This window comes from Sciurus carolinensis, unplaced genomic scaffold (assembly GCF_902686445.1).
Source record: "Sciurus carolinensis unplaced genomic scaffold, mSciCar1.2, whole genome shotgun sequence".
Lineage (NCBI taxonomy): Eukaryota > Metazoa > Chordata > Mammalia > Rodentia > Sciuridae > Sciurus > Sciurus carolinensis.
The window spans coordinates 642,663-658,700 of record NW_025920131.1 but is presented as its reverse complement, the minus strand read 5'-3'; the positions used below and the strand labels follow the sequence as shown (position 1 = coordinate 658,700).

At 41.0% G+C, this 16,038-nt stretch overlaps 1 long non-coding RNA gene across 1 annotated transcript in view; it reads left to right on the top strand.

The window, feature by feature from the left end:
* LOC124974112 (uncharacterized) overlaps positions 1-16,038 on the top strand; it is a 49,845-nt gene that overhangs the window by 2,145 nt on the left and 31,662 nt on the right. Inside the window, exon 2 of the long non-coding RNA XR_007106747.1 lies at positions 5,729-5,895. This is a non-coding gene — a long non-coding RNA (uncharacterized LOC124974112). The remainder of the gene's footprint in view (positions 1-5,728; positions 5,896-16,038) is intronic.

Here is a 16,038-nt window from a genome sequence, read left to right as displayed (position 1 = left end):
AGAATTTTAAAGTTGGAAGGTACTTGACATAGCTTCTGACTCAAAAGCCTTATATACACTTGAGATAGGAAGTAGTAGAATCTGCTTTTCTAGGTCTGTTTCAGTATGCACCTTGTATTTTGTTTTCTTCCAGCTTTGTAAAATATGGTTTAATACATAGAAACTACAAATGGTAAGGGCTTTCTTCGTGCTAATAGGTATTAGGAGGATTCTAGATGGCTTAAATATAAAACAAATGAGTAAATAAAGCAGTTCTCATATCCATTCAAAAATTTGAATGAAAACAGCATTCTCTCATTTTGGGCTGACATGTAATTACGGTTATAAGAAGTAATTACTACATTCTGTTTATCAGTAGATGGAAATAATTTTTAATTGTAAATGAGAATAATTTGTTTTCTGTCTGTAGGAGTTAGACACATGATTTTTTTTCCTCCAAATTATTTCACTTTGGTTTATACAGCATGAACTGATATTCAGTTGTAGGGTCACTACCTTTTCAGTTAGTAAAAATTAATCATACATGATTACATTGAATTTATCAGCAGTAATAAGAAAGGTAGAAGGTCTTTGTTTAGATTAGGGATCACAGACTCCAAACTGGGAAACTAAATGACAACTGACACTTGGCTTTAGTATTTAGAAGACAATGGGGAGTGGTAGAAATGATGGCCATAAGATAAAGTGTTGGTTGCTGCTCTGCTCCAGACCTTTGTTGCTGTGCAGGTATAATAGTAGTTTTTGAACTCCATTTTTTTTTTTTTTTTTAAGAAGCCATAATCCAAATTGTTAGGCAAAATCTATGAATGTTGGCAAGATGGTAACCACCAATGGCAGTTAATGGTGTGCTTTTAAAAAGGGGTCAGTAAGAACTAGTTTGTAACTGCTAATTTAGATCAGTTGGAGAAAACAAAGTACAAAACAAGATTCCTATTAATAGTTTTCAGGGCTGGGTAATGTAGCTCAGTGGTAAAGTAAGACTTGCTTAGGATGCATGAGGCACTGGGTTCAATCCCTAGCACGAAAAAAATTAAGTGAAAAATAAAAACAGTTTAAGATAGCAAGCCAGGCATGGTTCTGCCCTTCTGTGATCCCAGTTGCTTTGGAGGCTGAAGCAGGAGGATCACAAGTTCAAAACCAATCTCAGCAAACTTAGCAAGACCCTGTCTCAAAATAAAAAATAAAAAGGACTGGGGATCTGATCAGTGGTTAAGCACCCTTAGGTTCAATCCCTGGTACCCCCAAAAAAGATAAAATAACAAAATGATCATAAAATTTTTTGTTGTTGTTCTTCTGGTTTTTTTTTTTAATGCTTGTGATTAAACCCAGGACCTTATGCATGCTAAGGAAGCCTTCTACCACTGAGCTACACCCCCAGCCCCATTCATAAACTTTTGTATGATATTTAAAGAGTTCTTTTAAAAAAAATCTTCATGGGGGCTGGGGTTGTGGCTCAGTGTGAGGAACTGAGTTCGATCCTCAGTACCACATAAAAAAATAAGTAAATAAAATAAAGATATTGTGTTCATCTACAACTAAAAATTACATAAAAAGAACCTTCATGTATATGGTTTTGTTACCCTTTGTATAGCCCTCAGGGAATTTCCTTTGTGAGGGTCTTGATGACCTAATACCAAGGGGAGGTTGTTGAAGACCTAGTCACAGGGAGTGGGTATGACATGATCTTAAAACAATAGCTCCTTTAAGGGGTTGTAATTAACTGATTGGGGGAGGTTTAGTTTTGATAATGTTCCCAGTTACTCCCAGTCTTGTGTCCTGTGAACTCTTTGATGTACATGTCTGATGTCCTTACTGAAACTTGTAGCCTTTCACTCCCCTCCCCTCCTTTAATACAACAGATATATTTTTATGATAATCTCTTGAGAATTGAGGGGTGTGAATCCTAGGTGTTTAGTTCCAGTTAGGTACAGGCAAACTTATGTTCTGTAGGGGAGTGCTTTGTTACTCCAATTTTTTTTTGGCCAGGGATTGAACCTAGGGCTTTCTGCATGGTAAGCATGTGCTTTACCACAGAGCAACATCCCCAGACCCACTCCACATATTAAAGACAGCTTTTGAGATTAGTTTTGTTTTGTAGGCGGAAATAGGGAGAGGTATAAAATCGTATGATTGTTGTGTTGACAGAATTGTACACTTACGTTTGAAATTTATAACTAGTTATAATTTAGTTATAACTAAAGTATAAGTTGTAGCCTGGGTTTTTGTACAGCCCTAAGCAAGAATAGTTGTTAAATTTATAAAGTTCTTTTAAATCAACCAAACCAGAAGAAGCTGGGCTTGGGGGCTGAGGTTGTGGCACAGTGGTAGAGCACTTGCCTAGCATGTGTGAGGCACTGGGTTTGAGTTTCATCAGCACCATGTATAAATAAATAAAATAAAGGTCCACTGACAACTACAAAAATAATAATAATTAAAAAAAAAAAAAACTGGGCTTGGTGGCACTCTCCTATAATCCCAATTACTTGGAGCCTGAGGCAGGAGTATTGCAAGTTTGAGGTCAGCCTGGGTAATTTAGTGAGAACCTGTCTCAAAAAAAAAAAAAAAAAAAGCCTGGGGATTTAACTAAGTGGTAGGGCACCCCTAGGTTCAATCCCTAGTATCAAATCAAAAACACAAACAAAAAACTCACACCAGAGAAGAATTTGGGAGAATGCTACAGTGAACTTATGTTACTTTCAAAGTCAAAAATATTTATTGTTTGGCCATTTATGGAAATAATTTGATGATATAGATTGACATTTCATTTCTAATTCTTATTACTGAAATTAAGTTCTGGCTGTTTGACTCACAACCAGCCATTTAAGTTAAGAGAGAAGGAATTGAGGCAAGGAAATAGATTTTTGGTAAAGCCAACTTAAGGAGAAGAGGACTTCACTGTCACAAAACCCTTCTGGTGGGGAGAGAGGTCAAGGGCAAAAAGGACTTTTATGGGGAGGGAAAGGAGTTACAGTGAGGCTACAGGCTGGTTGAAGGCTTTGTCAGGTAGGGCATGTGTCTACTCCAGAGCCTTGCAGTGAATAGCCACCCACTGGGGTCATTCCCTGGATTTTCTTTTCAGATAGACTATTTTTCTCCCCCCATTTAATTTATATGCTTTGCATTAGTTGATAAAAAATGTACCTTACCATAGAATTAAAGAAAGGAGGGGGTATTTCAGGGGTCACCAGATTTTCTGGGTTCTAAAGAAAGCTCATTTAGCAGTTAATGTCTGAACTATTTAGGTGAGGTCTCTCTTTAGAATTTATAATACCAGGCAAAAGGAACTAGGGAGGGGCAGAAGGACAAAAAGTAAGGGAAATGGAGGACATATCCTGTTACATTCTGATCATGATGTCAATGAATCTGTCACATAATCAGAGCACTGTATACATCCAGAATTTTTCCAAATATTTGTCAGTACTTTTCACATGCAAGTGGCCAGATTTGCAGGATATAAACTCACTGTCAGTTTACAATTTAAGTAAGACACTGTTATTGAAAGCTTGGTCCTTGTCCTGGTTGCCAGTCCATTAAGGAGGACACGGTTTTGAGAAAAAATGTTTTTGGCTTTGCTAGCAAAGGAGAAGCACATGTGACTCCTGTCCTGGAGGCTGTGATTCTGCCCATCAAGGGGATCAGGGGGCTTTTAAAGAGTTGATTCAAAGGCTATATTCCATATGTTCTGTCCAGAGTTATAATTTGGGAGACAAGACAGTCATTTCTTTCTCTTTTTTTTTTTTGGTACTGGGAATTGAACCCAGGGGCACTTAACCACTGATTTTTTTTTTTTTTTTTTAATTTTAATTCAGAGACAGGGTCTCAGTAAATTCCTTAGGGCCCGCTGAATTGCTGAGGCTGGCTTTGAAATCGCCTTCCGAGTCACTGGTATTACAGGTGTGCACTGCTGGACATGGTCAGTCATTTCTGCTATCTTCTAGTGCCATCCCCCAAATCTGAATCACTTCATTCCTGTGGTGGGGGTGTGCTCAAGGACAGAGAACTCTGGCTAGGATGGGGAAGAAAGTAATCCCTTTCTGTTTGAGATTGGGGAGTGGGCTGGGAGATTAGGGAGGAGCCTGGAGAGAGGAAGAGAAAAGAAATGTGTCCATTTTAAAAATAAGTCACAGTGGCAGAGCAGCAAGGGCTATATTCAAAGCATGAAGTGGACCACCTTTACAAGTAGATATTTTCAAAATAAAAGGTTTCACAACCACTTCATTAACTAAAATGGTTAATTACCTAAAGGAGCTTTTATTAAGGGTTACAAAAGGGCGTGGAACGAGGTCATTGGAGACTTTTCTGGATCAGTGATTTTTATCTAAAGTTGAAATTTAAAACACTAATTAGAGATGAGAGGGAGGGGCAGCGTAGGGCAAGAACCTAGGAGCAGTTGTGACCCTGGAAGGGAGCCTGAGATGTTGCATTTCCTTTGCTGTAGCTTATGAATACAGACACAAACTATATATATTTCTGAAGAATAGAGAGCTATTAATGTCAGAAATAGATTAGGAATTGCATCCATGGTTCTCACATCTGCTTAACAAAATCAACTGGTGACCAATAAAATACTGAAGCCCAGCCTTTCAAAAATTCTGTTCTCTTCAGGTGATCTAAGGCACAGCTGTAACAGTGGCCACCTCATACTTGGAATATAACCCTGGTCTGCCAGTGAGGCTGATTTTAAAATGGACGTGTTTCCTTTTCTCTGTCTCCTCCCTAACCTGGGGGTGGGGAAAAGGATTGCCTTTTTTCCCATCCTAGCCAAATTGTCTGCTTATGAACACACACCTACCACAGGAACCAAGTAATTCAGACTTCTGGGATAGAGCCAGAAGATTTAAGAAATGGCTGTCTCCCAGATTAACAAGGGAATCAAAATGCCCCACAGGAAGCACCTAGCATGAATCTCTTTAAAAATCCTGTGTTCTCCCTGATGAGCAGAATCACAGCATCTGGGACAGGGGTCTTCTTTGCTTCTCTTTTGCTAGCAAAGCAAGAAAACTTCTTTTTCCTTTTTCTCAAAACTGTGTCCTCAATGCATCAGTGACAACCAAGATTGAGAACCTTGGACTGGGGGACCCATGTTCTGTAGGGTCCTCAGACAGTGTTGTCTTATTTTCTCTCTTTTCCTGTCTCTTTTTGGGGCACAATAATAAAAAATCCCTTAAATCTAGACTCATTGTAGAATTATACATCTGAGGAACACTCTTAAGAGCATTTTCCTTGGAAAACTCTCTTTCCTTTTCCATGAGTCTTTGCCTGTCTCCTTGTCTCCTCATTCTTCATGCTTCTCCATTCCCAGGTCTGAGACCATGAATGTCAGTCACTGACATTTCTAGGTCCAAATGATGGCTCCTTGAGATTACTAACTGCTTGCTTAGAGAAACATCTTCAGGGTAAACAAAAAAGAAAGGAGGATTGCTAATTAAATCTAAAAGAGGAAGGTGTTCATTTAGAGGGAGAATGTATAGCTGGTAACTTGGGCCATTCTCTTCTGAGGCAGGAGTTATTCGCTGGGATGGGAGAGGAAAGACCTGCAACCCTTTTCTATGTGGTATCTCAGGCCTCACACTGTAGTTGTGCAGTTTGAGAGGTTCCTTTCTGCGCATGTCAGCAGTCTTGGAAACAGTGCTGCTCCCTCCTTGTGTTTACCTCCTCTCTTCACTGGAGAGCTTCTAGCCTGGTGATCTACCAGTGTTCCTGCCTAATGCCTTTGTTTTATCCACAGGGCGAACTCTGTTGGAGAAGCTGTTCAGTTAGCAGGAGAATGGGCCTCCAGAAGAAGCAGAGAAATTTTGCTCACGGATCATTGCCATGAGTCTTTTACTTCCTTTTAGTGACTGCTTCAGGGAACCATGTCATCAGAATGCCCAGTCAGGTTTTGCTCCATTTGATGTAAGTAGGAGAATTCATTCTGTTTGTGTGGTGGATTGCAGTTGAAATAGCAACTGTGATGTGTGTCTGCCAGCTCACCTGATAATTCATAAAAACATGTGACACAAGCCTTCTTCCCCTGGGCCACTCAATAGTTCAGTTTGTCTGTTTCTGTGCTTTTCTTTTTGACTAGAGCATTAAGTACATTTGCCAAACCTCCTTTTTTATTAACAGACAATTTTCTAGCCTGCTCTAATCAGCAGTGATTTTAAGATGACATTTAAAATTTTTTGTGAGGCCAGGGATCAAATCCAGACACTAGGCAAGTGTTCTACCACTGAGCTGCACCCACAGCCCATCAGGGAGATTTTAAAATGACTATTAGTCAGTATTTCTGACTTTGCTGGTTGTAGGCATTCCTTCAGAAGCAGCTCCATAGGACAAAGTATTCCCAGTGGGCCGACTGTTTCCATGGGCCCTAGAATGCTGTTTCAATGCATTCCCAACTCATTTATGTACTAAATATTATCATGAAGCAGCATTGTCTTCTTTCTCCCTCAGCTTCCTTTCACTAAGAATTAATACTGCTAAACAGTAATTTGAAAGGTATATCCATAATTCATAATAAACATCAGCACAGCTGGATTATCATTGTCAAGTCAGAGTACTGCTGATCTTTCTCAGGTATCTGGAGCATGTGTGACATGGATTATGATACATAAAATACATGTGAATTTCTTATGAGAAAATGGAAAGTCTGGTTGGTTTACTTGTGCAGAGCCCAGGATTTGAGTATTTGAGAGCAAGGGTTCTCATCCACAAGGGTTAATATTATTTGTTCCATTGTTGCCAACTATCCCCTCTTATCAACCTTCTTCAACAAATATGCTGTGATTCAGGGAGTGAAGTAATGGGGACTTTTAAATAGGGCATTTTTTAATGTATTTAAATAGCAGTTTAGCAGTAAAACCATACATTTATTATGGTTCTTCCTCTTCTTACCCACTACAACCTGCAATCTTCCTCTATCTCCCTTCAGTATTTGCCAAATAAATTGCATAAAATATTCTGAGGTCTTCTTGGTTCTTCCCATCTGAAAGAAAAATCTTCAGGTAATGCTACGACTTGTGGCTTCGTTCTTAAGATTAATTTAGGGATTGGAATATAGCTCAGTTCTAGAGTGCTTGCCTTGCAAGCACAAGGCCCTGGTTTCAATCCCCAGCACTTCAAAAAAAAAAAAAATTAATTTAAATATTTCCTACTGCAGTTTGTTTGTTTTTATTGACCTGGTAGCCAGTCATTGCTAGGTAGATGTTGTCTTCCTATTGGAAGAATTGGATAATTTTAATTTTTTCCTCCCTTCTCTGAAAGATCTGTATTATTGTAGAGACAGAATTGGGAGGACTATGGTGTCTTAAGTGTTGTAGGGCTGTGTTCTTTCCTTCCCCCACCAAATTGAACACAATTTATCAAGCTGGAATTATAATAAATATAGTACAGAGAAAGGTAAATGCTAGCTAGTTCTAGCACTTGCTTTTTGATTAAAACTATTCCCAAATAACATTTTCTTCTGTTAAAGCTCAGAAGTAGTCTTGTCAAATGTGGGATTAGAGTAAATAGGATAACCCTAATTTTTTTTTTTTTTAATTTTTCTGGGGCTGGGGAGATAGCTCAGTCAGTAGAGTGCTTGCCTTGCAAGCACAAGGCCCTGGGTTGGATCCTCAGCACCAAAAAAAAAAAAAAAAAAAAAAAAAATTTTTTTTTTCTTATTATGTTTTTGTTTTTGTGGTACTGGGGGGTGAATCCAGAGCCTCCTGCATGCTAGGCTCTACCACTGTACTGTACCCTGGGGACTTTGTCTTTTTAAAATCAACTATCCTATCCTGCTTACTTCTTTAAGTCTCACCCTATTCCATCCTTATCTTAAGAGATTAATAATTTTTTTTTTTAAGCTGTTATTCTTGGGGACATTTGGGTGTAGCATAGTGAGAGGAAAACACAGAAATAACATCCTTTAATATCCTAGGCAAGAAACTCCTCAAAATGGAGTTTCTTTACCCCATTTTGATGTAATTTCATTTTCTCCTTACCATGTTCATTCATTCTCTCCTCCCTCCACCAAACAGAACACAAACTAAGAAATTAAAGGTATTCTCAAGGGTGTTTTTTAATGCTTTTAAATAGCAGTTCAGCAACGGAACCATACATTTATTAAACACAAAGATTTTCTTTAAAACCCAGAGAAGTAATATTACAGGGGGCCACGAAGACAGAGGTATCAATGGAGGATGGAAGGAAGGTGCTTTTCTCTAGGGAGAGAAGTTTGAGATAATTAGTCTTTCTGTTGAAAGTAACTTTTGGGAACTTTTCTAACCAGTAATTCTCTTGTAGTTAGTTGCCCTTCAAGAAGGAGTGCCCCATAGGAATAAGCTCACAATTGGCACCTTTCCCACCCCTAGCTTTGTAAACTTTATTTCCTTTCCTAACAGTAACCTGCCCCTCTTCCTTCTATAATTAAAGTAAAAATGTGTTTTTTTGTTTGTTTGTTTGGTACTGGGGATTGATCTCAGGAACGCTTCGTTACTGAGCCAAGTCCCTAGCCCTTTTTGTTTTTTATTTTGAGACAGGTGCTCCTTAAATTGCCCAGGTTGGCCTCAAACTTGCCATGCTCTTGTCTCAACCTCCCAAATTGCTGGGATTGCAGGTGTGCTGCACCACACATGGCTAATAAAAAAGAATTTTGATGTGGGAATAGTACAGGTGCAGTTTGTGGACTGGCCTATTCAGTTAAACCTTTTGATTTTAGTCCCATGTTATCATATACATTTTGGATTATTGAGCACTATAGAAAATATGAATGGAATTCCCATTGTGCTGACATTTTAACTTCCGTTTTTAAGAACTTTAAAAGACACAAATAGGTTTCAGTAATCATGTTAATTTACTTGCAAATGTTTATTAAATATATTCTATGTGACAGGTGTAACAAAAATCATTATAAAATAATACAATAAATGTGGGAGACCTAAAAAAACAAAATAAAACAAACAAACAAGAAATAAGAACGAAAAGAAGCAACAAAAGAAAAGAGCCCAGTGTGGTAACCAACCCCTCAGCCTCCCAGATACTGAGAAAGCTGAGACAGCAGGATCATAAATTTGGGGTCAGTCTGGTCAATTTAGCAAGACTGTATTAAAAAAAAAAAAAAAAAAAAAGGCGATGGGGGTGGTTGGTGGTGGATTATAGCTCAGCTGTAAGTCGCTTGCTAACCATGTGTGAGACCCTGGGTTCAATCTCCAGCAGCAACTGTCCCCACCCTCATGCTGCCCCGCAAAGGGCAGGAAGAAGCAGCCATTGGTACCAAAAAAAATAATAAAGGAAAATAAATCTAGAAGGAACAAGGTTGGGTGAGGGGGCATATTAGAGAAAGTTTCTGCCCAGGCTCTTACTCTCCTGCCTATGCAAATGAGGGATGTTTGAAGTTCAATCCTGATTGATTGGTTTTATGTAAATGAAGGGTTGCAATCATGACCATTCCTGATTGGTCGATATTTGCATATGACTCTGTGTAGGTCTTAGCAGCAAAATGAGACTTTCCAGAGGATAGGAGCCTGTTTATCCAACCAGTAAAATGCCTCAGGTAAGGACCACAAAGATCAGTGAATGGTTCCTCCAGGAACACAGAGTACATGTATGACCCCACAGTTAGCAAATGGCTGTCAGACGCCATTTTTAATTTTAGGCACAGTTTACCACTTGGGATCCTTGTTGGAGATTTAACTTTTCCTTTCTTTGGTGGGTGGGGGTGGGGGGGCACTAAGGGTTGAACACAGGAATGCTTTGCCGAGCTATATCTCTCAGCCCTTTTCATTTTTTATTTTGAGGCAAGGTCTTGCAAAGCCTTGGTTACAAGGCTTTTCTTGAACTTGCCAAGGCTGACCTGGAACTTGAAAACTTTCTGCCCCAGCTTCCCAAGTAGCTGGGATTACAGGCATACACCCTTGTACCCAAGTAAGATTCAGTTTTTCTTGAAGTTCACATGGGCAATGTTTTAGGCTTCTGAGAGAAGAAAGATCATTTCTCTTGTTAGCAAGCAAGAGAAATGATATTCCTGTTCTCTTGAAATGTACATCCTATTCAGTGGGGGAATGAAACAACAGATGAAAGCATAGGTTAATTTTTTTTTTTTAAATTACAACAAGTGCTATGAAGGAAATAAACCTGAATAACTTCCTAGCACTAATAGGGTGGGGTAGAATGAATGCAAGGTGGAGTCTCTCTGGGGACCTATGAGGCCCAATGTGAGGAAAAGTGGGACCTATGAGGCCCAATGTGGGGAAGGGTCATTCAAAGCAGCTCCAGATAAATCCATAGTGCCATGAAGGAGCACATGCATGACCTGTGTGGGCACAGCATGAGAGGGTCTGTGTAGCTGAAGCTTAGTGAGATAGGGACAGAAAGGTCTCAGGAGCCAGAAAAGCACTGTCTTGAAATCCATGGAAAAGTCGGCCTGGTGGCACACACCTGTAATACAGGGATTCAGGATGCTAAGTCAGGAGGACTGCAAATTCTAGGCCAGCCTGAGCAATTTAGCAAGGCCCTAAGCAATTTAACTAGGCCCTTCTGAAAATGAAAAGTAAAAAGGGATGGGGGTGTGACTCAGTGGTTAAGTGCCCTTGCGTTAAGTCCCCAGTACCAAAAAACATCAGTCAGTCCACATGGAAGGAATTTTTTGTTTTGTTTTGTTTTTAAATCTGAAAGCGGGAGCTGCTGGGAGGCTTTGTACAGGGAAGAAATTAAAATATTTGCTTTATATTTCATGTAGATCACTCTGCCTAGTCTTTGGATACTAGGGTGTAGGGATTGCAGTAGAAGCAGGAATACCAGGTGGGCTGTTGCAGTACTTGAGTAGGAGGTGGTGACAGTAGCTTGGGATAGAATGGTGGCCAGAGAGAGAGTTATATTTCAGGATGGATTCTGGAGGTGAATCTGATGGGGTTTCTGGTGTTAAGACTTCTGGTGGGTCAGATGTGAGGACCAAGGAAAAAGAAGAAATCAAGGATGACTTCATGGTTTGGGTTTGAAATAGCTGGGCAAATGGATGGTTGTACCATTTGCTGAGGATGGAGAAGATAGGTCAATTTTAGGAAGAAAAATATAAGAACAGAACTTTGTATTTGTTATATACCTTCCTTGAATTGAATTCTTTTATTTTCCACTTTCCAACAAAATTTAACTAGACACACTGACGCGAGCACCCGGCTCGCGTCTTCTTCTTGAAGTGCACCTAGGAACCTTCACCTGAGGTACAGATCAGAGGAAACAAGAATTGACTCTTACCAAGAAGTTGGGTCCAACGTGTAGCTCTTTATTGACGGTTCTCTCATACAGCAAAACAGTCTCGGAGGATGGCAAGGCAATGACCAATGGTGGCTGGTACCGACGGGGCAGTCGTGCTCCGGGAGGCAAGCAAGGAGGACTGCCACCGATCCAGTTACAACGTTGGGTTTTTATACATTTTTAAAATCAGCAAAAATCACAGCACACACTTTATCACACTCTAAAACCTTAGGGTTACATAATTTGCATAACTATCTGAGCACACATAGTTTTTTTGGCACAGCACACATTCCTTATCATACTGTAAAACCTTAGGGTTTACTCATTAGCATATCACTGCACACCTTAGGGTTTCCTAATTAGCATATCAGTATGGCTCACACAGAAAGGAAGGAAGGACAGAGAGAAAAGAAAAATTACACGGTCAGATTGGTCTGGCAGCATGGAGTCACTCATGTCCAATTATATGCTCCAATCAGTCCGTCCCCTGGAGCGGTGGGTTCCCCAAAAGGGGAGTCGCCGCTCCACTGAGGGTAACAAGGTCTCCAACATAACAGTACTTCAGGAGTCTCCGGAGAAGATCTTCGTGTCCGGGCAAATGAAGCACGTATTCAGGAAGTATCTGGTTGTAGTAGTCCATCATGAAGGAGGAGTGAGATGCAGGTGGTTGGAGCAATGTTGGGAGCTTGTTCAGGTCAAAGACTGAGCCATCTATGCAGATGTAAGTAGAATCTGCGCGGCGAGGCCGGCCGATTACATATCGCCGGAAGAGGTGGTCCATAGCCAGAGGTTAGTACATAAAGGCGAAGAAAAACCTAAAGTAGGGAAAAGCAGGAGTCAGAAAAGCTAGGTATACGGTAGTCATGGAGAGAAAGGAGAGGAGGGGCAGTATAGTGTAAATAGACATATTTCCATAAGCGGAATAAATAAGGTTGTAACACAGCCTTCCAGCATAAGAATTCCAAAGAGGGTAGTGTGCGCAGGGTACTGGGGGTAAGGTAATCATGGAGTGAAGAAGGATATAAGAGATCAATGCTTGCAAACCAAGCACAACCATCAACGTGTTTAGTAGTAGGAGATCTAAGAATGGCCGTGAGTAAGCCCAATAAGGCCTGATTATGATATGGGTGTTTGTTGAAAAGATAGTCTTTCATTAAAAAGTTATCAGGGTTCCTATGAGTCCATAAATGTGTCAATAAAGAAGGTAATGAGGGAGGTGTGGGAAATGTGTATGGTTGGAAGCGGACCAGAGATGGCAATGTATATGAACAAATGGTGCAAGGTAATAAACGAGGAGTTAGGGATTTAGCGAGGCAGACCAGGGTATGAAGTGACTCAGGAGTATAAGTGCGAAGGGCCGCAATGATAAAGAAGTCATGTACATGGAAGGAAATGCACAAAGTGCAGAGAGATGCGTGGGAGGTTTCCAGTTGGTCCACTCTGCGTCTAGGACGGAATCTTCTGTGATGAGAGCGTCTACGCCTCTGCTGGGAGGTGGTGCGGTGGGTGGTAGAGTTGTAGCTTGGTAATCTTGGCATGTTGTTCTGCGGAGATACGTCTGCAGGTAAACAGAAGTAGTTTGAGTTTGATGAGAGCACCAATAATAAAGACAAGCAGAGAAATAGTCTGTTTTATCCAGTGCCAAGGATTCCATCTGGTAATACAGGTAAAGTCAGCAGCAACCAATCAGCGGAAAAATCCAAAGATGGTGCAATCCTTGTGACTATCCTGGAAAATATGCCTAGGGGTCAACAAAGAATGTTCCACCAGTGCTTGTATGTGAGCGGTGGAATGGCTGAGTTGATTAATGTCCTTGGAGATGGCTTTATCATAAGCCCTGTAAACTTTTTCGTTTTGTGCAAAAAGGTTATTCATGGCCTGAAGAGAAGATTGTACTGTAGCTTCCAATTTATCAGCGTATGCAGGAGTCTTGAAAAAGGCATTAAGTCCAAAGGTGTGGTTGGAGATGTATGCCACGTGGGTGAGCGCAGTTTTGTCCAAAGGTATGTGGCGGACCATCATCACATTGGAGTGTAGGTGACAGCCGGGGTTCAAGTCGACAAAGTCATTGAAGGAAGCATTATGCCAGCGTTGTACCGAATAATTGCCAGAGTGGCAGGTGAGGATCCTATAATTTCCCAAGTCAGATATAGACGAGGTCGGGAGATGTACCGAGACATCAGTAGTAGGTGGTACGTCCTTAATCAATTCAAAGGAAATGGCTGTATTTTTCCCGAATTTCCACAATGAAGATTCAGGAATAAACCAATTGAGGTTATTGAAGGTAGCCCAATACATAGATTCCAAGGGCATCAACCATGTACCATCAACGTAGCGTGGGGTTGGTTTGGTTTTGTAAGCCACGATAGCCTGGGAGGTAGATATTTCCCAAAGGTGTAGAGAACATTTTCCATTGTCACAATAACTCTCGTGGGTAGGATCTAAAATAGTGACCATAGAGCTGGTCTCCTGGCCAATGCCTGTAAGGAACAAAGACCTTAAATCCATAAAGGATGCACGAAGAAGGGCTTCAACATGATGGCACTCTTGCTGAGTTTGTAGATGGCTAACGGCAGAGGTGAGCATATTAGTGGTGACAGCGTATGATTGTTGTAAGGAGCGCAGTTCAGAGTGAAGGATGTGGTATTCAGCTTGTAACTTATCGAGTAAGGCACTCATAGTATGTAGGTTTCTGGAAACACCATGCAAAATCCTGGAGTGCTGATCTACCAAGGATTTGACAGAGGTGAGTTCAGCTCTGAGTTCCGCTGTCATAGCGCCAGCGATGAGAGAGCCTATTGTGGTTCCTGCCAGGAAGGCACCAATAGCCATGGCCTGTAGCGGGCGGCGCATAGATTTAGTTCCCTGGAGGTTGTAATAGAGATCAGGGAGGACAGCAGGAGTAGAGAGTGCGCAGGGGTCCAGATTAGATGAGATCTCCGCTAGGTCCAAAACAAGATGGATGGGAGTAACGACGGGTTGAATAAGAACACGTATGGGGGCATAAGTAAGAGGCATATACATAGGAGCAGTCTGTGAGATCATAGGATTCCAAGGTGGGAAGATAACGGAGCGAGGGAAGTGAGCAGTGATCCAGGAATAGGAGGAGTTAATACCTCCTCTGTGGATCAAGCAAGGTTCTAAGCCTAGAGATCTATAGCACATTTTATGATCCAATTTTACTTCATAGACATCAGAGTATCTGAAATTATCTACTAAGTCAGTGTTGTTCTTGAGGATAGTATGGGACACCATGTCATAAACATACCAACGGTTATTCTTTCCGGGTGCCAGCATGTAAAAGTAGTAAGGAAGGTAGCCAATTTTACGGGGTCGCGGCCAGCGGGAGAAATCCATGCCAGCCGTGAGCCACCAGGATACCGAATGGTTGTCAGCGGCCTCAACATTATACCTAACAATAGAGTCAGTGATTGATTTATTGGAGCACCCATAGTGGGGGTACATATATGGTGTATTAGGGAAAGGATTTTGATCAATTTGTAAAGTAATCTCCTGGATAGCAGGATAAGCATAATTGATGATAGTGACCGCAGGGTCAAGCCTGCTTAGAGTGGAGCGTTCTGGATATTAAGTAGAGTTTATAACAGAAGCATTGTATATATTCATGGGTACATCATAAACAGAGTGGTTATAATATATAGACCTATGAGTGGCATAAAGATTTTTCTGACCAATGGGGGACCAATGGCAGCGGTAAAGACCAGTTTTAGGGATAAAGGGGAATCCCAAGGTATCGTTATAAGCATTGGCGTGTATCGGGGGCAAGCAGGGCAGGTGTAGCCTATGAATATTGTCAGAGATATAAGGATCAGAGAGGTTGAGGACAGGAAAGAACTCAGGGAAAGGTCTAGATTCAGATCCACCAGTTTGTGCACCTCTGAGGCTAGGTCTCATATAGGCATCGGGTCTATATAGGGAAACATTGAGTTTGGAAGAATAATCAGTGAGGATAAAAACTGGGACAGTAGGGCTAGAATAATAAGGGGATAGTGCCTGTGCAGGGTTTGAAGCGTTATAGTTGGAACTATTAAAGAGGTAAATATGGGTTAAGTTCCAAATGGGCATAGCATTAGGTAAAGGTTCAGAGCCGTTCCTCCATTCCCATATCATGCGTCTAAGAAAAAAAGGGGTAGAAACATTCTGTTCTGTAGGAGAAGAAAAATACGAGAAGTGGTCAGGTTGTGCATGTCTGGTTCTATTGTATATGTGAAGGTCAGTATATTCAGCAAACAAAACCACATTATTGGTGTTGTTGCCAGCGTATACTATGCCAGTGAAGTTGAAGAGCCTTTGGACATAGCGAGAAGATGGTACGACTATGTCCAACAATTTAAACTTGTCTTTCAAACCTTGGATATAGACAGAAGCAGAACCTTTAGGTAATGGGGGAATGCGGAAGCAGAACCAGCCCATTTCGGCCGTTCCGTTTGAGGCGAAAATCATAGTGGCAAAGACGGAGCGCAAGCAAGTTACTTGAAACGGTGAAAGTCCCCTAGGGAAAGAAGTTGCCTGAGGGGCAGAGTTCAATAAATTTGCAAAAGATTGGGGAACAGGATCAGTGATGACCAGGGGATATCTCCATGTTTGTGTGCCTAGGGCCATTATGTCCCACCATTTATCAATAGGGGGAAAAGAAATATTCTTTACTACGTAAGGGCTGAAAGCATTAAGTGTTTCAAATCTACCAAAGATGGGCAAGTTAGGGAAGTCAGCTACACAAGTGACTTTAGCCTTGTTGGTTTTGTCTTTAAGAAGGTTGACATCATGGGAGGCATTATAAGGTAAATTGAGTTTCTCAAAGAG